General features: G+C 49.3%; 2 long non-coding RNA genes across 2 annotated transcripts in view; one reads left to right on the top strand and one right to left on the bottom strand.

Moving 5' to 3' along the window:
- LOC148006176 (uncharacterized) overlaps nucleotides 1–6,983 on the bottom strand; it is a 28,890-nt gene extending 21,907 nt beyond the window's left edge. The window contains exon 1 of the long non-coding RNA XR_015621470.1: nucleotides 6,882–6,983. This is a non-coding gene — a long non-coding RNA (uncharacterized LOC148006176). The remainder of the gene's footprint in view (nucleotides 1–6,881) is intronic.
- A 55-nt stretch (nucleotides 6,984–7,038) lies between these two features.
- On the top strand, nucleotides 7,039–10,892 carry LOC148006175 (uncharacterized). Its single transcript, XR_015621469.1, has 3 exons — nucleotides 7,039–7,205; nucleotides 8,679–8,863; nucleotides 10,580–10,892. It is a non-coding gene; the product is annotated as an uncharacterized LOC148006175 (long non-coding RNA).
- Nucleotides 10,893–12,042: the final 1,150 nt, after the last annotated feature.

Raw genomic sequence — 12,042 nt, 5'->3', positions numbered from 1 at the left:
GGTTCCCGTAAGAGCAGGATGTGGCTAAGATGCCAGGATGCAGCTGGTTCAAGCTATCTGACCAGGGTCTGAGTCAGAAAACTGAGCGCCATTCATCCCTAGAACGGGACTATGGAATGAGAAACTTCTAGAACCTTCCCACCACGGTGCCTTGAGTCGCTATAAAGTATTGTGATTAATTACCAAGGGACGGAAGATGATGCGTCTGTAATAAAATAAAATGCTTTCTGTGGTGGGCTAGGAGGAACAGAAGCAGCTGCCTCCTGGGTCAGCCTTGTAGCGGGAAGTTCCTGTCTGGTCGATTTCCTGACACTTCAGCCCACTGAAGCTCCAGATGTGATCGCTGAGACCCCGATAGTGGATTTTAATCAGGCCATGGCCTGCAGGCTGGAGATTAACGCAGCTCAAGGCTTCCCCAGGGCCAGCCATTTTAACCGATAACAGAACAATTAGCTACAATGGAGTATTTCTCAAGTCTGGTCCAGGCTTCTGTTTCTATGGTAATAGTTCTATAAAACAAGCTTAAATGATTTTTGTGATTCTGCACTTGGGAAAACTGGTGAATAGAGAGCTTCCACCCACTTTGAGAACTGGGTCGATACAGGGAAAGTGGGAGAAATTGGATCGGAATACGTCCCCCTTGACAAGCCCTGAGATCTTTGCCTTAAACAGAATGTTCTTAGTCACAGATGTCTGCCCAGGAGGTTCCCCTCGTGCTGTGAAGTTACAGAAAACTCCCGAGGCCTAAACAGAGCTGTCTGTCTTCCTGCTTCCTCCCAAGATGCCTGAGTTGCCGCCAAATTTTCAGAGTATAGGAGGAAACAGTCAGAATTCTGAATCTGGAGAATCCCTATTTGCAGAGTCAACCACAGATCAAAACTATTTGAAGACAAACAACACCCATACCTAAGTCTCGGGGAACGCTTCGGAAGAGGGGGCAGGAAGGTCGGTAAGAGGCAGAGAAGCAGGGCGTCTGCTGTGAGTCCAAGTCACTTAGCAGTGTCAGAAGCTGCACCCGTAAGTCTCACCAACATGTCTGCCTAAGCACGCACCTCATAAGGACAACAGCAGACACTCCAAGGTGGCCGTAGAAACCCCAAGAGGCCTCAACCCCACACAGAGAACTGCAGATGAGGGCTGGAGAGATGGCTCAGAGGTTAAGAGCACTGACTGTTCTTCCGGAGGTCCTGAGTTCAAATCCCAGCAACCACATGGTGGCTCACAACCATCTGTAATGGGATCTGATGCCCTCTTCTGGTGTGTCTGAGGACAGTGACAGTGCACTTATACATAATAAATAAATATTATAATGGTAAATATTATTTAAATATGAACATAAAAAGAGAGAGAACTCCAGGCAACTAAGAAATGCTGAGGCTAGAACGAGCCTTGTCCACCGGGAGAGCAGTGGGGAAGACCATGAATTTGAAAGCAAATAAGGGGTATACGGGAGGATTTTGGGGGGGAGAGGGAAAAGAGGAATGATGTAATTATATTATGATCTCGACAATGAGAGAAAAATATTTGGAGGACAATAAAACCATGGCTGTTGGGAACATTTGAACTCTTCTCCATCCTTCTCCCTAAAAAGCTTCTAATTGCCCAGGATTAGATGGTGGTGAAGTACCCAGGAATGACAGACACAAACACACACAGACACACACAGATACACACAGATACACAGAGACACACACTGATACACACAGAGAGACACAGACACACTACACACACACAGATACTCATGCACATACACACAGACAAACAAACACACACACACACACACACACACACCGTAAAGAAGAAAATAATTCAAAATGTAGATCTGACTAGGGGTGTAGCTCAGTAGAGAGGAATCCCCTAGATCACATGAGGCCCTGAGTCCTGTGCAGTATGGGGTGGAGAGATTCCATCCCATGGTTTCCAACAGCCACTAATTCTCAAACATGTTTTACCACAGGCTACCCCAGGCCAGTCTTGGGAAACGGGAGAGTACTGCGCTGTACGCAGCACCAGGGTTGCACAAGTCGAGATGAGCCTTGGAAAGTGCCAGGAACCAATCGTTTTAGAACTTGAATCGAAAACGACACTGCCCATCTCTGTTGTAGGGAAAGAGGTTAAGACATGGAGCAGGTGACGGCTGGCCTGGAGTGCAGTAGCCAGCTGCAGGTTCCCCTCCACACCGACCGGCCCTGAAGGGCACAGGACCTTTCCTCTACTGCAGTCATGAGAGGGGGCTGAGTCAGCTCCATGACTCCCCACCACAGAGCCTCACGAAAGGCCAGACTCCTTGTCCCAAAACAGGACAAAGGCCTTTCTTCCTTCCTCCAGTGTCTCTATTGAGCTGTCACAGTCTTTCCTCTTTGCTATTTAATGGGGTGTGCTCCGGAGACACAGGAGACTAAGCGTGACTTTCTGAGAGTTCTCCCCTGCCGCCCCTACCCCCAGCTCTGTCCTGTGACTGCTTCAGGGTGGGTGTACCCAACCCTGACTCTTTTAGCCTCCCAACTTGGTACAAGTTCCATTGTCCCAGAGACTTGACGTGCAAACCAGAACCAGAGGGAATATTGTTAAGAGGCTGAAGTTTAAAATAATAACAGAACCTTAGCCTCCTAGTGGGTCCCTTCAAGGGCCAGGCACTGAGTGTCTGCTCTGGCTGCAGGCAGGAAGTCGGGCCAGAGGCGAGCAGCTGCGTGGGCCTCTGTGGTGTTTTAGAAGTGACAGAGGTGCGGGTTCTGAGGACTCAGTAGAACTCCTCAGCCTTGGCTCCCTGCAGCCCTTCAGTTTCAGCCTCCTAAGGCGGGGGTGAGGGCAGCCCGTGCATCTACCATGGTTGGGAGAAGAATTTGAGGGATACTCTCTCATGGCTCCCCCCTCTGCCTCCCCACTCCTCCGTTCCTCTTCCCTCCCTTCCTGTCCTCCTTCCTCCCCTCTACCTCTCCTTTCTTCTCTCTTTTGCCTGGTTCTAGGAATAGAACCCACGGCTTCATGCATAGTGGGTCAGAATTCTACCACCAAACCCAGACTCAGTTTCTCCACCTCGCCCTTTAGTGGTGTGTGTGTGTGTGTGTGTGTGTGTGTGTGTGTGTGTGTGTGTGCTGTATGAGCACATGGGTATGTGTGGAGGCAGGGTAAACTTGACCATCATTCCCCAGGAGCCATCCACCTTGGACGGGATCTGGGGCCCGTGGATTAGGCTAACCTGGAATCCCTCTGACTCTGCCTTCCGGTCTTGGGATTACAAGCACACATCACCATGCGCTCTAAAGACAGAGCTCAGTTCCTTGAGATTGTGCAGCAAGCACTTCATTGTCTGAGCCATCATCACCCAGGCCCTGAACCAGTTCCCCGAAGGGACCTCATCCTCCCCACAGCCAAAGCACGGGCCCGAGACCCTGAGGCTTTGTGCAGTAGATGCAAGTTTCCCTCAGACACCCTCCCTGGGTCTGTGGATTCTCACTGTGCCTCTCACCCCTGCCCTTTGCTCACTGCTGCTGCGAGAGATTTAGTTCTTAGAGACAACGCACAGCTGTGAGCATACAGTCTCCAGCTGTGTGTAGTTGGAGCCCTGCAGCAGGATACTACACGGTACTAACTGTCCTCCATTGAAGGACCTTGGGTAATTTGAATATCTTGGTGTTGAAGCACTTTGGTCCCTGTCACAGCTCTGTAGACAGAGCTTGTCCATTTGCCTAGTCTTTCGATGCAAAGGCTGAAGCCAGGGAGGCTGCTGACCTGGCTGGCTGCGGCCCTGAGCCCCAAACACCACATGCTAGGAGCTGTGCGCCCTCACCCCCAGGCCTGTGGTGTGGGGAGCACTCATCAGGGCGGCTGCCACACCAACAGGGCACTGAGTCACGGGGCAGTGATGGCTTTCCACGATAGCAAGTTGGCAGATGTGAAGATACAGTCTCAGGACTTGGCGCTATGGCGCCTGCCTGCCTCCTTCCTGGCTGCTCGACACCGGTTAATTTGTGCTTGGAACGTGTCAGAGACTCTTCAGGTCCCCGCTTGGCACTCCCTGACCTTTTGTGGATGGACTTGGGAGGTTGGGGTTTTACTTACAGGTGGATTAATGCGTGTTGGAAATAAGAGTGTGGAGAGGAAGCTCCCACAGGCTGGCAGTACTTCGGGCTAAAGAACAAAGACCACTGCCAACCAGCAGAAGGGACCCTCTGGGGATACACGCAGAGGTAGCCGAGAAGAGGCCTCTCCAGTGAGGGTTGGAGACAGCCACGGCTCATTAGCCGGATGGCCGGGTGCCCAGAGGTGGGTGGAAAAGAGCAGGTGCCTCCTCTGGGGAGCATCATTAAACCCCTGCAGAGTATGTGCTTGGCTTTCAGGGACGGTTGCCAAATTCTTGCCCTTGAAATAATGCTTCCAGGTCTTCCTGTCTTGGGGGGGACGTGAGGGAAGCCGCGTGAAGGCCTAAAAGAGATGGCAAGGGAGAGTAAAGCCCAAAAGCCTGAGGAGAACAGAGTTGACGTGGAAACTCCACACAAGGACAGGGGCATCCTATTTGTCTGAAGCAAATGAACAGAGGCATGGCCAAGGTCATGAAGGGCAGCCAGCAACACTCATCCTCTGCAGACCTCTGGACAGCCGGAGATGCACTGCAAGCCAGAGGACTTCACCCAGCTCGGAGAGAACCATGCCAGGCTGACTAGGTTGGTTGAGTGCTGCACCCCAAAAGCCACACTCACCCGGGTGAGGAACACAGTTCCCCAGTATTCACAGGACATTCCATCCACCCGCCCCCGTCAGCGGCAGGCTTCAGGGCTGCGTTGTGAAAGCCAGGGGACTCTGACTCACTCACTGGTCTCCTCTCCAGCCCCGATACAGTTCTGGGAATGTGAGGCACATTTTGAGGGATGGGATGTTCCTGAGCCGGGGCTAGTAGCAGGCGTAAGTCAGCCGCCCACTTCCTCTCTAGTCCTGCAGCTTCAGTTCAGGGACAGTGCTGAACAAATGCCCTGAAGTGCACACTCCTTAGGGAAGAAATGCCAGTCGTGTAGGACACCTAGCCCAGTACAACGTCCTGCCACAGAGCAGGCCTGGGACAGGTCCAGCCACTCTCCCCTTGACTTTCCACGGATACGAAAGATGTCTCTCCACCCAGGCATGTGACATTCAAGACATTACTATTCCATAACATGCTCGCAGGGTATCTAGGGACACATCCATTCTGGGGGGTGTGGGGGGCGTTGCTGGTTTTGGAACATTTGAAGTCACAGACAAATGACTGTATAAACCTTTGACCTGTGGGTAAACGTTTGTACATCTGAATCCCAGGAAAACATTATTTATTAACAGGACAGTGAGCAGGCAAGCATGGTGGCTTGTGGGGGTCAGCTGGCACTGTCAGAGGACAGTGTTAAGGCCATGAACCTCACCCGGCGGTTCCATTGTGGTGGAGATGAGACGTCACAGAGCGCAGTGCCATAGGACCATGGAGAGGAGGGTGATGCTTAGGGAGCTGAATGCTAGGGACAAGGGAGAACCACACTGAGACCGAGGCTGAAGCAGGCCTTGGGCTCAGCAGGGAGAGATGGTGGGGTGGAGGTTCGAGCACACAAGTAGCCAGACCCTGTGACTAGATTCACGGGAGTTCCTGGAGCTGTGATAGGACAACCCCAGGCATTATAGTCCTGCACAGAGAGTGACATTACTAAAGTGCTGCTGCAGGGCCATCTTTGAACTTTGGCCTTGAAAGGACTGGTGTTTGGGAGCAGTCAGGAGATCCCATCACTGCTGCCAGCAGGTTAGACCAGAGTGGCAAGGCGACAGTGGGACTCCTGTGCCCAGCTTCCTCGGGAGAGCCCCTCGACTGCAACGATGCTGAATGCTCACCCAAGCTACCTTGTCGCCCTACGTGGCAGGCTGCTATTGCCCCATCTTATATATGTAGAGTCTGAGGCTTGGAGGGAGGAGGCCAGGACAGTGTGCAAGCGGCCAGGCCAGGATTCAAACAGTTCTATCAGACGCCAGCCATGCCCACTCAGGTAGGGTATGGTTAACTAGATCGCATAAACACGTCCTGGCCATTTCTACCCAGAAGCCTCAGAGGACAGGTGACTGACAGTCCGGCAGGTGAGGAAGAAGGCCGTTTAACTGGGTTGGGTGGACCAGATGAAATTGTAAGAATCCTACAGATAGGTGACTATGTATGACCAGAGTGACCAGCCCAGGGGTCATGTGAAAGACAGACAGTTCTGACTTGGTAGAAGGTGAAGAAGTTTATAGAGATTGTAGTTATGTTTGTGATGTTTGTGATGCCCCAGACATCCTGTGACAGCCTGTGACATGACCTTCCTTCATCTTCAGTGGGTCGGTGAGAAAAACAGAAGCTTAAACGTCACAAGTTCCTTCTTGAGCCAGTGAGATGGTCAGTGGGTAGGAGGGATTGCCATCAAGTGATCACCACAGGGCGGTAGGAGAGGCTTGCAAGTTGTCCTCTGACCCCCCAAATAAATGTAATTAAAAGACTTTTTTTTTAAACAAAGAAATCGTAAGCTTTTTGTCTAAAGTCACAGCCCACAGAAGAAAAGACTCAGAAACGTGGGGCTGAAATGCCACCCACTTGTATATCTGGGTAGATCGACGTAAGGGCAATTGTACTAGGAGAATAATTGCACAGTCAAAGGTGAGGAATTAAAATAAAGTGACTCAGCCACATAGTGAAGTATGACGCAGCGGTATGGAGACCATGGTGCTGAGGTCTGGATGTCCCTCCAAATGCACTTGACCAGTGTGACAGACCTGAGAGATGGGGTCCTCGGGAAATTATTAAGTTACCTTTACCTGGATACGTACACCAAACAGAGCTGGCAGCCCCTGCTTTCTCTCCCACCCCTCGTCAGACAGGCAGACCCCAGCCCACTTACCTGGCTCCTCCATATCAACTTGTTACAACACCGTGATCCACCCTGACTGAGCGTTCCACCACAGCCCTCCTCTCTCCCTACCGACGCACATGTAAATGTGCCTTTAAATACCGTTTGACTCAACCTTCCTCTCTGACCTCCAGCTACATACAGCCTTAGTCAGAGTTCCTCATGTCGTCCCTCTCTGGTCTCGTCACGACCAACACCCCACCCCGCTCCCTGAGTTTCTGCACGTCTTCACTGCCACCATCTGTGCCCCTCCACCCGCTAGAAAACGTCTAGTTTCTCTCAAACACCACAGACAATGAAGCAACCAAGACTCAGGTAGGCACAAGTACAAACTTGCTTTTTTTTTCTTCTTTCAAATTTATTTTCAAATGATTATTCAATTATCATTCAAATAATTTCCTTGGGATAAATTCCCAAGATTGGGATTCAGGGGTGAGGAGGGTAAGATACCTCTGTGATGTCTCGCTCCCAGACACCCGAAGGGGGAGAGCTCATTCCCTGCCCGCTGCACCAACGTGAGTGGATTAAGGATGTTTGGGAAGAATTTAAATTTGTGTTTTGCCTCGATTGCTTCATTTCTCTCCTCACTGAGATAGTTAAGTTGGTTTTGAAACGGGGCTGGGGATTTAGCTCAGTGGTAGAGCGCTTACCTAGGAAGCGCAAGGCCCTGGGTTCGGTCCCCAGCTCCGAAAAAAAGAACCAAAAAAAAAAAAGTTGGTTTTGAAACATTGTCCATCAGAGCTCCCTGCTCCCAGCTTTCCTGTTTGTTTACTTTGTTGCCATTTTGTAGCAACCCAAGGTATAGACAACCCTTTCACTAAGTGGCAGGCATTTCACCAATTTCATTGTGTAGAAATTCTCACTGATGGAAAAATGGTAGCTGAGTGATTGGTGTTCTCTGCCTCATGCCTCCTACCCTCTCCACTCCCTTCCCTTCACTCCCTCCCCTCCCCTCTCCACCTTCCTCCTGACTCCACTCTCAAAGTGCGTCAAGGCCACAGTGACTTTGTGCGAAAGACTCATCTGATTTCCTATGAGCGCTTCTGAGAGATTTTGGAGTTCAGATCTTGACTCCTCACTGTAAATCATTGTCTTCGAGTAAAAGTGAACATCTTGAGCCAAATACGTGTGTTTTCAGCGGCTCCCAAACCGGGAGAAGTCTGGGGAAACTTTTTATTTTGAGACGCCCCTTCTGTCTCTGTCTCTGTCTCTGTCTCTGTCTCTGTCTCTATCTCTGTCTGCCTCTCTCTCTCTCTCTCCCTCTTCTCCCTCTCCCTCTCCCTCTTCTCTTTCCCCCTCCCCCTCCCCCTCCCCCTCCCCCCTTCTTGCTTTGGCTGTCCTGGCTTTGTCTCTTTGTGTAAACCAGGCTGGCCTTAAACTCACTGATATCCACCCAACTCTGCCTCCTGAGGTTAAAGATGGGTGCCAGCACCAACCAGCGTGGAAGTGATTTTTAATGTCCTTCTCAATCTCTCCTCTCTCTCCAAGGCTATGTCCTCTTGTCCCATCTTTATTCCAAGCAAACAAATCCACATGCACCCCTATCCCACTTTCCCTCTTGGGCTCTGCTCAGGACAGACTCCTGGAAGGCGCCTCACCTGCCTCGTCCCCTGTGCGTGCTTTGACTGAGCCGGTAAGGCTCTGAGCACTTTTGCATCCAAGTCTCCCTTTTCTGCTCTTGGACAGGTCAGAAACTCCTTTGTGTGTCCTCTGGGCACAGGGCAGCTCCCCTCTGCAGGGGTCCTCTCTGCTGTTTTTTAATCTATTTCTCTTCCTACTCCTCCAAAGAGTCTGACACCTGTGGAGGTGCGTCAGTGTCCAGGACTTTGTGGAGATTATTTGCCTCAACGGTGATAAGAGCCACCACAGGTATAGTCTACAAAGGCAAGAGAAACCTCTGCCTTGGAGGACCTAGAAGGCTATTGAAGAGCAGTGCATTCTGGGAAGAGGTCCTGAGCTCTTCAGAGAGTGTGGTGAGTAATTATTAAGTCACAGGGGATGGCAGCTAAATAGAGAGAGACATGTCTGGCCAGGCCTGTTGCCTCTCCTCACACCTTTCCTAGCCAAAGCCTCCAGCAGGTCTGGAGACCATTCAAACATCCTGTAATCATATTTCCAACGCTTCCTTTGCACCTCAGAGGCCCTAGGAAATGCTCTAAAGTCTTTGTCTCTCATTGAGACACCCTGCCTGGCCCTTGGTGAACACACAATCGAGGGTTTGGGGATGGAGACACGGCATCTAAAGTGACATGTTTATAGCCACCCTCTGAATCTATGACTGAGTCCAGGATATTAGCCACCCACGGACAAAGTGTGAGGTTAGCCCATTCTCTTGTATAAAACATAACCCACCCCTACACCCCAGACACTTAGACTCCCCAGAGCATCTCTACCACATGAAACACAAAGGCCATGTAGAGTGGGTAGGAGATGACAACAGAAATGAACCCTGTTATGTTTAGTATAGACATATTTTTAATTTGAAATTTTTAATTTTATTTTATATGTATGAGTGTTTGCCTGCGTGCATGTCTGTGCACCAAACGTGTGCAATGCCCACAGAGAACAGATGAGGGCATCAGATCTCCTGGGACCGAAGTTAACAGACAGCCGAAAGCATCCACACATGTGCTGGAATTGACCCTGGCTCCTCTGGGCCCTAGATGCAATTTTTTTTCTTTTCTTTTTTTGGAGCTGGGGACCGAACCCAGGGCCTTGCACTTGCTAGGCAAGTGCTCTACCACTGAGCCAAATTCCCAACTCCCTGGATGCAATTTTTAAAGAGATGTATTTTTTATTTGTGTATGTGTATGAGTGTGTGCCTGCATGTATGTGTGAGAGCCACCTGTGTGCAGTACCAGAGAAGGCCAGAAGAGGGCAGCAGAGCACCCCTTTATCCAGCTCCACACTTTTCCCTCTCTGAATAGTTTTGTCCTACAATTGGTCAAATCCATTTGAGAGAACTCACAGGGCCCCAGTCTGCCCGTGTCTACAGAGATGATGAGAAAGGAAGCACACCAAAAGGTTGTTCAGAAGAGAACCCTGGAGAAGAAGGGCTTAGGGTGCTCAGAGTTAGCAGCCTTGCAAGAATTTAAAGTAGAACATGATATAAAAGCGAAAAACTCCTTATAATCGAAAGGAAGCTTCCAGGATGGTGATGGGAACCTAAGAGGGGCGAGGAAGCCAGATGCAGAAGTGCCTAGGTCTGGATTCGAATCCCAGCACTCATAAGAATTCTTCCCGCTCTCCAAGTCACTCTGCCAGTTTCAGTAGATTAGAAGGCCCCTGGCGGAACTGTTCCAAATATTACAAGCTTGCAAAAGCAGAAGGAATAACTACTGTGTGTAACTAACATCACCGTCATCATCATCGTCATTGTCGTCACCATCATTTTATGGCTTTGGCCTCCCTTGCTCAGGAAATGAGAAAATTCTATTTTGTTGCCTTGATACTTCAGGGGTTCTTGTCTCCTACCATGTGGGTTCCAGGGATCAAAGTCAGATCATCAGGCTTGGTAGCAAGGGCGCTCATGCACTGAACCATGGTGTTCCAGGTCCCAGGAGAATGTCTGTATTAGCCCACACGGAAATTGAGGAGCCAAGAGACTGCTCAGTAGGCTGAGGTAGTCAGAGTGGATATGGGCTGATGGCCCAAAGCCCTGCCCTTCGTCTAATGTGATGTGTGTTTAGGAGGGGAAGTTCAAGGCCAAGCTGGACCTGCTGTGTGGAGACTGAAGGACAGAAAAGACAAACACCTGAGCAGGTGGAAAGCAGAAGTGTCAAGAACAGGCAGGCTCTACGGTCACAGGAACTCCAGAACAGAGATTTTTATTAAAAAAGAAAAAAAAGAAAAAAAAAACAAACTTTCACCAGTTCTTTGTGAATTTTACATCATGTACCCCAATCCCACTCCTCTCTCTCTCCCCCTGCACCACTCCTCCACCCTTGCAACCTCCCCCACAACAGTGAAAAATAAAATCTCATTGTGGAGATTTGTGAAAGTAAAGTTAGTTTGTAGAAGCCCTCATGTTTGAAAGTGATGTCTGATTGATTGGCAGACAAAGTGATGAATCAGAGAAAGATTTGACTAATTGGGTGTGCTCAACTCTCATGAGAAGAGGGAGGAAAGAGAAGCTACTTAAGGGCCAATGCAAAGAGAGAGAGAGAGAGAGAGAGAGAGAGAGAGAGAGAGAGAGAGAGAGAGGCAGGTTTACTGGGAGTTTTCCAGAGACAGGTTGCAGAGTGAGAACAAGCTAGACACAGGTGAAGACAGGATGAGCCAGAGGGTGAGAAGGAGCCAGAAGATTAGAACGGAATGCCAGAGTTAGTTTGAGGCCAAGCAGAGCAATTCAGTCAGAGGCTGAGAGGGAAGCCAGGTTGAATCAGTCAGCTTAGAGAAGAGTTTTGAGCCAGGACAGTTGTGTTGAATCAGCAAGCTAGAGTACAGAAAGAGGGAGAAAGGGTGAGGTTATTCAGCAATAAGTCTCAGAGGCTGAAAACATTTCTAGGTCTAGATTAGATTGTACAGAGGCTAGAAGCCTCCAGGACTAAGCCAAGGTTAGCAGACAGAGGCAGAAAACCTCAGAGATGACAATTAGATCAGGAGAATAAAAGATACTTTTACACAGAGCTTTTAAGGAACAAAATAGTCTTTTCTTTCTTTGTTTTTGTTTTTGTTTTTGGTTGTTTTTTTTGTTTTTTTTTTTTTTTTGTTTTTTTTTTTTTTTTTGAGATAACCCTGGAACTTGCTCTTTAGATGAAGCTGGCCTCATCTTTAGATGGTCTCTGCTTCCCAAGTGGTAAGATTAAAGGTGTGTGCTACCTGGCAAAAGTAAGATATATTTCCTTTTAAATGAGTTACTGGCTTCCAAATGAGAGTTACCTACTTTATTTATAAATTTAAGAGCCATAAAAATACCAGTGACACTCCAGCATGGACAGCGGAAGTCTCCACAGTTCCTCATCCCTGGATGAAGATCTATATGTAGCTAATGACTGCTGAGTGGAGGGAAGTCAGTCTTCCCCAGGGCTGAGCCCCCAGCTCAATACCAATCCAATACCAAGAGGTAGGCCATAATCACTTCAACATATGAGCAACACGAAATGGGCTCAGAAAGTTATGCTTATATATTTATTTGAACATATAATTAAAG

This window comes from Rattus norvegicus, chromosome 5, assembly GCF_021556685.1.
Source record: "Rattus norvegicus strain SHRSP/BbbUtx chromosome 5, alternate assembly SHRSP_T2T, whole genome shotgun sequence".
Lineage (NCBI taxonomy): Eukaryota > Metazoa > Chordata > Mammalia > Rodentia > Muridae > Rattus > Rattus norvegicus.
Note: the sequence above shows the minus strand (reverse complement) of the source record. Positions and strands in the feature narration are given on the sequence as shown.